Consider the following 9,810-nt stretch of genomic DNA (forward strand, 5'->3'; position numbering starts at 1 on the left):
GGCCTAAAAGGGCATGGGATGCATTGTGACACCACAGGGGTTAAGAGAAGCAAGGATCCATTGTGACCCAATGGAGGCTAATAATCCAAGGATCCCATTTGACACCAGGGGGGGGAATAGGGCCAGGGATGAATTGTGACAGCATGGGGCCCAATAGAAACAAGGAAGCATTATGACACCATGGAGGCCAAGAATCAAATGATTCATTGTGACATCAAGTGGCCTAAAAGGGCATGGGATGCATTGTGACACCACAGGGGTTAAGAGAAGCAAGGAACCATTGTTACTTAATGCAGGCTAACAATCTAAGAATCCCTTGTGACACCAGGGGGCGCAAAAGGGCCACGGATGGACTCTGACAGCATGGGGAACTATAGAAGCAAGGAACCATTATGACACCATGAAGGCCAAGAATCAAATGGTTCATTGCGACATCAAGTGGCCTAAAAGGGCATGGGATGCATTGTGACAGCAGAGGGGTTAAGAGAAGCAAGGATCCATTGTCACCCAATGGATGCTAATAATCCCAGGATCCCATTTGACACCAGGGGGGGGAATAGGGCCAGGGATGAATTGTGACAGCATGGGGCCCAATAGAAACAAGGAAGCATTATGACACCATGGAGGCCAAGAATCAAATGATTCATTGTGACATCAAGTGGCCTAAAAGGGCATGGGATGCATTGTGACACCACAGGGGTTAAGAGAAGCAAGGAACCATTGTGACCCAATGCAGGCTAACAATCTAAGAATCCCATTTGACACCAGGGGGCGTAAAAGGTCCAGGGATGAATTGTGAGAGCATGGAGCCCAATAGAAACAAGGAAGCATTATGACGCCATGGAGGCCAAGAATCAAATGATTCATTGTGACATCAAGTGGCCTAAAAGGGCATGGGATGCATTGTGACACCACAGAGTTTAAGAGAAGCAAGGAACCATTGTGACCCAATGCAGGCTAACAATCTAATGATCCCTTGTGGCACCAGGGGGTATAAAAAGGGCCAGGGATGGATTGTTACAGCACGGGGACCAATAGAAGCAAGGATCTATTATGCCACCGTGGAGGCCAAGAATCAAATGATTCATTGTGACATCAAGTGGCCTAAAAGGGCATGGGATGCATTGTGACAGCACAGGGGTTAAGAGAGGCAAGGATCCATTGTGACCCAATGGAGGCTAACAATCTAATAATCCCTTTTGACACCAATGGGCCTAAAAGGGGCAGGGATGTATTGTGAAAGCATGGGGCCCAATGAAAACCTGGTACAATTACGCCACCATGGAGGCCAAGAATCAAATGATTCATTGTGACATCAAGTGGCCTAAAAGGGCATGGGATGCATTGTGACACCACAGGGGTTAAGAGAACCAAGGAACCATTGTGACCCAATGCAGGCTAACAATCTAATGATCCCTTGTGGCACCGGGGGGTATAAAAAGGGCCAGGGATGGATTGTTACAGCACGGGGACCAATAGAAGCAAGGATCTATTATGCCACCATGGAGGCCAAGAATCAAATGATTCATTGTGACATCAAGTGGCCTAAAAGGGCATGGGATGCATTGTGACACCACAGAGGTTAAGAGAAGCAAGGAAGCATTGTGACCCAATGCAGGCTAACAATCTAATGATCCCTTGTGACACCAATGGGCCTAAAAGGGGCAGGGATGAATTGTTACAACACGGGGACCAATAGAAGCAAGGATCTATTATGCCACCATGGAGGCCAAGAATCAAATGATTCATTGTGACATCAAGTGGCCTAAAAGGGCATGGGATGCATTGTGACAGCACAGAGGTTAAGAGAAGCAAGGAAACATTGTGACCCAATGCAGGCTAACAATCTAATGATCCCTTGTGGCACCAGGGGGTATAAAAAGGGCCAGGGATGGATTGTTACAGCACGGGGACCAATGGAAGCAAGGATCTATTATGCCACCATGGAGGCCAAGAATCAAATGATTCATTGTGACATCAAGTGGCCTAAAAGGGCATGGGATGCATTGTGACACCACAGAGGTTAAGAGAAGCAAGGAACCATTGTGACCCAATGTAGGCTAACAATCTAATGATCCCTTGTGGCACCAATGGGCCTAAAAGGGCAGGGATGTATTGTGAAAGTATGGGGCCCAATTAAAACCTGGTACAATTACGCCACCATGGAGGCCAAGAATCAAATGATTCATTGTGACATCAAGTGGCCTAAAAGGGCATGGGATGCATTGTGACACCACAGGGGTTAAGAGAAGCAAGGAACCATTGTGACCCAATGTAGGCTAACAATCTAAGAATCCCTTTTGACACCAGGGGGCGCAAAAGGACCACGGATGAACTCTGACAGCATGGGGAGCTATAGAAGCAAGGAACCATTATGACACCATGAAGGCCAAGAATCAAATGGTTCATTGTAAGACCAAGTGGCCTAAAAGGGCATGGAATGCATTGTGACACCACAGAGGTTAAGAGAAGCAAGGAACCCTTGTGACCCAATGCAGGCTAACAATCTAATGATCCCTAGTGACACCAATGGGCCTAAAAGGGCCAGGGATGGATTGTTACAGCACGGGGACCAATAGAAGCAAGGATCTATTATGCCACCATGGAGGCCAAGAATCAAATAATTCATTGTGACATCAAGTGGCCTAAAAGGGCATGGGATGCATTGTGACAGCACAGGCATTAAGAGAAGCAAGGATCCATTGTGACCCAATGGAGGCTAACAATCTAATGATCCCTTTTGACACCAATGGGCCTAAAAGGGGCAGGGATGTATTGTGAAAGCATGGGGCCCAATGAAAACCTGGTACAATTACGCCACCATGGAGGCCAAGAATCAAATGATTCATTGTGACATCAAGTGGCCTAAAAGGGCATGGGATGCATTGTGACACCACAGGGGTTAAGAGGAGCAAGGAACCATTGTGACCCAATGTAGGCTAACAATCTAAGAATCCCTTTTGACACCAGGGGGCGCAAAAGGACCACGGATGAACTCTGACAGCATGGGGAGCTATAGAAGCAAGGAACCATTATGACACCATGAAGGCCAAGAATCAAATGGTTCATTGTAAGACCAAGTGGCCTAAAAGGGCATGGGATGCATTGTGACAGCACAGAGGTTAAGAGAAGCAAGGAACCATTGTGACCCAATGCAGGCTAACAATCTAATGATCCCTTGTGGCACCAGGGGGTATAAAAAGGGCCAGGGATGGATTGTTACAGCACGGGGACCAATGGAAGCAAGGATCTATTATGCCACCATGGAGGCCAAGAATCAAATGATTCATTGTGACATCAAGTGGCCTAAAAGGGCATGGGATGCATTGTGACACCACAGAGGTTAAGAGAAGCAAGGATCCATTGTGACCCAATGTAGGCTAACAATCTAATGATCCCTTGGGGCACCAATGGGCCTAAAAGGGGCAGGGATGTATTGTGAAATTATGGGGCCCAATTAAAACCTGGTACAATTACGCCACCATGGAGGCCAAGAATCAAATGATTCATTGTGACATCAAGTGGCCTAAAAGGGCATGGGATGCATTGTGACACCACAGGGGTTAAGAGAAGCAAGGAACCATTGTGACCCAATGTAGGCTAACAATCTAAGAATCCCTTTTGACACCAGGGGGCGCAAAAGGACCACGGATGAACTCTGACAGCATGGGGAGCTATAGAAGCAAGGAACCATTATGACACCATGAAGGCCAAGAATCAAATGGTTCATTGTAAGACCAAGTGGCCTAAAAGGGCATGGAATGCATTGTGACACCACAGAGGTTAAGAGAAGCAAGGAACCCTTGTGACCCAATGCAGGCTAACAATCTAATGATCCCTAGTGACACCAATGGGCCTAAAAGGGCCAGGGATGGATTGTTACAGCACGGGGACCAATAGAAGCAAGGATCTATTATGCCACCATGGAGGCCAAGAATCAAATAATTCATTGTGACATCAAGTGGCCTAAAAGGGCATGGGATGCATTGTGACAGCACAGGCATTAAGAGAAGCAAGGATCCATTGTGACCCAATGGAGGCTAACAATCTAATGATCCCTTTTGACACCAATGGGCCTAAAAGGGGCAGGGATGTATTGTGAAAGCATGGGGCCCAATGAAAACCTGGTACAATTACGCCACCATGGAGGCCAAGAATCAAATGATTCATTGTGACATCAAGTGGCCTAAAAGGGCATGGGATGCATTGTGACACCACAGGGGTTAAGAGGAGCAAGGAACCATTGTGACCCAATGTAGGCTAACAATCTAAGAATCCCTTTTGACACCAGGGGGCGCAAAAGGACCACGGATGAACTCTGACAGCATGGGGAGCTATAGAAGCAAGGAACCATTATGACACCATGAAGGCCAAGAATCAAATGGTTCATTGTAAGACCAAGTGGCCTAAAAGGGCATGGGATGCATTGTGACAGCACAGAGGTTAAGAGAAGCAAGGCACCATTGTGACCCAATGCAGGCTAACAATCTAATGATCCCTTGTGGCACCAGGGGGTATAAAAAGGGCCAGGGATGAATTGTGACAGTATGGGGCCCAACAGAAACAAGGAACCATTATGACACCATGTAGGCCAAGAATCAAATGATTCATTGTGACATCAAGTGGCCTAAAAGGGCATGGGATGCATTGTGACAGCACAGGGGTTAAGAGAAGCAAGGATCCATTGTGACCCAATGGAGGCTAACAATCTAATGATCCCTTTTGACACCAATGGGCCTAAAAGGGCAGGGATGTATTGTGAAAGCATGGGGCCCAATTAAAACCTGGTACAATTTCGCCACCATGGAGGCCAAGAATCAAATGATTCATTGTGACATCAAGTGGCCTAAAAGGGCTTGGGATGCACTGTGACACCACAGAGGTTAAGAGAAGCAAGGAACCATTGTGACCCAATGCAGGCTAACAATCTAATGATCCCTTGTGACACCAATGGGCCTAAAAGGGGCAGGGATGAATTGTTACAACACGGGGACCAATAGAAGCAAGGATCTATTATGCCACCATGGAGGCCAAGAATCAAATGATTCATTGTGACATCAAGTGGCCTAAAAGGGCATGGGATGCATTGTGACAGCACAGAGGTTAAGAGAAGCAAGGAACCATTGTGACCCAATGCAGGCTAACAATCTAATGATCCCTTGTGGCACCAGGGGGTATAAAAAGGGCCAGGGATGGATTTTTACAGCACGGGGACCAATAGAAGCAAGGATCTATTATGCCACCGTGGAGGCCAAGAATCAAATGATTCATTGTGACATCAAGTGGCCTAAAAGGGCATGGGATGCATTGTGACACCACAGAGGTTAAGAGAAGCAAGGATCCATTGTGACCCAATGGAGGCTAACAATCTAATGATCCCTTTTGACACCAATGGGCCTAAAAGGGGCAGGGATGTATTGTGAAAGCATGGGGCCCAATTAAAACCTGGTACAATTACGCCACCATGGAGGCCAAGAATCAAATGATTCATTGTGACATCAAGTGGCCTAAAAGGGCATGGGATGCATTGTGACACCACAGGGGTTAAGAGAAGCAAGGAACCATTGTGACCCAATGCAGGCTAACAATCTAAGAATCCCTTTTGACACCAGGGGGCGCAAAAGGACCATGAATGAACTCTGACAGCATGGGGAGCTATAGAAGCAAGGAACAATTATGACACCATGAAGGCCAAGAATCAAATGGTTCATTGTAAGACCAAGTGGCCTAAAAGGGCTTGGAATGCATTGTGACACCACAGAGGTTAAGAGAAGCAAGGAACCATTGTGACCCAATGCAGGCTAACAATCTAATGATCCCTTGTGGCACCAGGGGGTATAAAAAGGGCCAGGGATGGATTGTTACAGCACGGGGACCAATAGAAGCAAGGATCTATTATGCCACCGTGGAGGCCAAGAATCAAATGATTCATTGTGACATCAAGTGGCCTAAAAGGGCATGGGATGCATTGTGACACCACAGGGGTTAAGAGAAGCAAGGATCCATTGTGACCCAATGGAGGCTAACAATCTAATAATCCCTTTTGACACCAATGGGCCTAAAAGGGGCAGGGATATATTGTGAAAGCATGGGGCCCAATGAAAACCTGGTACAATTACGCCACCATGGAGGCCAAGAATCAAATGATTCATTGTGACATCAAGTGGCCTAAAATGGCATGGGATGCATTGTGACACCACAGGGGTTAAGAGAACCAAGGAACCATTGTTACTCAATGCAGGCTAACAATCTAAGAATCCCTTGTGACACCAGGGGGCGCAAAAGGGCCACGGATGGACTCTGACAGCATGGGGACCTATAGAAGCAAGGAACCATTATGACACCATGAAGGCCAAGAATCAAATGGTTCATTGTGACATCAAGTGGCCTAAAAGGGCATGGGATGCATTGTGACAGCACAGGGGTTAAGAGAAGCAAGGATCCATTGTGACCCAATGGAGGCTAATAATCTCAGGATCCCATTTGACACCGGGGGGGGAATCGGGCCAGGGATGAATTGTGACAGCATGGAGCCCAATAGAAACAAGGAACCATTATGACACCATGGAGGCCAAGAATCAAATGATTCATTGTGACATCAAGTGGCCTAAAAGGGCATGGGATGCATTGTGACACCATAGGGGTTAAGAGAAGCAAGGAGCCATTGTGACCCAATGCAGGCTAACAATCTAAGAATCCCATTTGACACCAGGGGGCGTAAAAGGTCCAGGGATGAATTGTGACAGCATGGAGCCCAATAGAAACAAGGAAGCATTATGCCACCATGGAGGCCAAGAATCAAATGATTCATTGAGACATCAAGTGGCCTAAAAGGGCATGGGATGCATTGTGACACCACAGAGGTTAAGAGAAGCAAGGAATCATTGTGACCCAATGCAGGCTAACAATCTAATGATCCCTTGTGGCACCAGGGGTTATAAAAAGGGCCAGGGATGGATTGTTACAGCACGGGGTCCAATAGAAGCAAGGATCTATTATGCCACCGTGGAGGCCAAGAATCAAATGATTCATTGTGACATCAAGTGGCCTAAAAGGGCATGGGATGCATTGTGACAGCACAGGCGTTAAGAGAAGCAAGGATCCATTGTGACCCAATGTTGGCTAACAATCTAATGATCCCTTTTGACACCAATGGGCCTAAAAGGGGCAGGGATGTATTGTGAAAGCATGGGGCCCAATGAAAACCTGGTACAATTTCGCCACCATGGAGGCCAAGAATCAAATGATTCATTGTGACATCAAGTGGCCTAAAAGGGCATGGGATGCATTGTGACACCACAGGGGTTAAGAGAAGCAAGGAACCATTGTGACCCAATGCAGGCTAACAATCTAAGAATCCTTTGTGGCACCAGGGGGCGCAAAATGACCACGGATGAACTCTGACAGCATGGGGACCTATAGAAGCAAGGAACCATTATGACACCATGAAGGCCAAGAATCAAATGGTTCATTGTGACATCAAGTGGCCTAAAAGGGCTTGGAATGCATTGTGACACCACAGAGGTTAAGAGAAGCAAGGAACCATTGTGACCCAATGCAGGCTAACAATCTAATGATCCCTTGTGGCACCAGGGGGTATAAAAAGGGCCAGGGATGGATTGTTACAGCACGGGGAGCAATAGAAGCAAGGATCTATTATGCCTCCATGGAGGCCAAGAATCAAATAATTCGTTGTGACATCATGTGGCCTAAAAGGGCATGGGATGCATTGTGACAGCACAGGGGTTAAGAAAAGCAAGGATCCATTGTGACCCAATGTAGGCTAACAATCTAAGAATCCCTTTTGTCACCAGGGGGCGAAAAAGGACCACGGATGAACTCTGACAGCATGGGGAGCTATAGAAGCAAGGAACCATTATGACACCATGAAGGCTAAGAATCAAATGGTTCATTGTAAGCCCAAGTGGCCTAAAAGGGCTTGGAATGAATTGTGACACCACAGAGGTTAAGAGAAGCAAGGAACCATTGTGACCCAATGCAGGCTAACAATCTAATGATCCCTAGTGACACCAATGGGCCTAAAAGGGCCAGGGATGGATTGTTACAACACTGGGACCAATAGAAGCAAGGATCTATTATGCCACCATGGAGGCCAAGAATCAAATGATTCATTGTGACATCAAGTGGCCTAAAAGGGCATGGGATGCATTGTGACACCACAGAGGTTAAGAGAAGCAAGGAAACATTGTGACCCAATGCAGGCTAACAATCTAATGATCCCTTGTGGCACCAGGGGGTATAAAAAGGGCCAGGGATGGATTGTTACAGCATGGGGACCAATAGAAGCAAGGATCTATTATGCCACCGTGGAGGCCAAGAATCAAATGATTCATTGTGACATCAAGTGGCCTAAAAGGGCATGGGATGCATTGTGACAGCACAGGCGTTAAGAGAAGCAAGGATCCATTGTGACCCAATGTTGGCTAACAATCTAATGATCCCTTTTGACACCAATGGGCCTAAAAGGGGCAGGGATGTATTGTGAAAGCATGGGGCCCAATTAAAACCTGGTACAATTACGCCACCATGGAGACCAAGAATCAAATGATTCATTGTGACATCAAGTGGCCTAAAAGGGCATGGGATGCATTGTGACACCACAGAGGTTAAGAGAAGCAAGGAACCATTGTGACCCAATGGAGGCTAACAATCTAAGAATCCCTTTTGACACCAGGGGGCGCAAAAGGACCACGGATGAACTCTGACAGCATGGGGAGCTATAGAAGCAAGGAACCATTATGACACCATGAAGGCCAAGAATCAAATGGTTCATCGTAAGACCAAGTGGCCTAAAAGGGCTTGGAATGAATTGTGACACCACAGAGGTTAAGAGAAACAAGGAACCATTGTGACCCATTGCAGGCTAACAATCTAATGATCCCTTGTGGCACCAGGGGGTATAAAAAGGGCCAGGGATGGATTGTTACAGCACGGGGACCAATAGAAGCAAGGATCTATTATGCCACCGTGGAGGCCAAGAATCAAATGATTCATTGTGACATCAAGTGGCCTAAAAGGGCATGGGATGCATTGTGACACCACAGGGGTTAAGAGAAGCAAGGATCCATTGTGACCCATTGCAGGCTAACAATCTAATAATCCCTTTTGACACCAATGGGCCTAAAAGGGGCAGGGATGTATTGTGAAAGCATGGGGCCCAATGAAAACCTGGTACAATTACGCCACCATGGAGGCCAAGAATCAAATGATTCATTGTGACATCAAGTGGCCTCAAAGGGCATGGGATGCATTGTGACACCACAGGGGTTAAGAGAACCAAGGAACCATTGTTACCCAATGCAGGCTAACAATCTAAGAATCCCTTGTGACACCAGGGGGCGCAAAAGGGCCACGGATGGACTCTGACAGCATGGGGACCTATAGAAGCAAGGAACCATTATGACACCATGAAGGCCAAGAATCAAATGGTTCATTGTAAGACCAAGTGGCCTAAAAGGGCTTGGAATGCATTGTGACAGCACAGAGGTTAAGAGAAGCAAGGAACCATTGTGACCCAATGCAGGCTAACAATCTAATGATCCCTTGTGGCACCAGGGGGTATAAAAAGGGCCAGGGATGAATTGTGACAGCATGGGGCCCAATAGAAACAAGGAACCATTATGACACCATGGAGGCCAAGAATCAAATGACTCATTGTGACATCAAGTGGCCTAAAAGGGCATGGGATGCATTGTGACACCACAGAGGTTAAGAGAAGCAAGGAACCATTGTGACCCATTGCAGGCTAACAATCTAATGATCCCTAGTGACACCAATGGGCCTAAAAGG

The sequence above is a fragment of the Cinclus cinclus genome, unplaced genomic scaffold (assembly GCF_963662255.1).
Source record: "Cinclus cinclus unplaced genomic scaffold, bCinCin1.1 SCAFFOLD_63, whole genome shotgun sequence".
Taxonomy (NCBI): domain Eukaryota; kingdom Metazoa; phylum Chordata; class Aves; order Passeriformes; family Cinclidae; genus Cinclus; species Cinclus cinclus.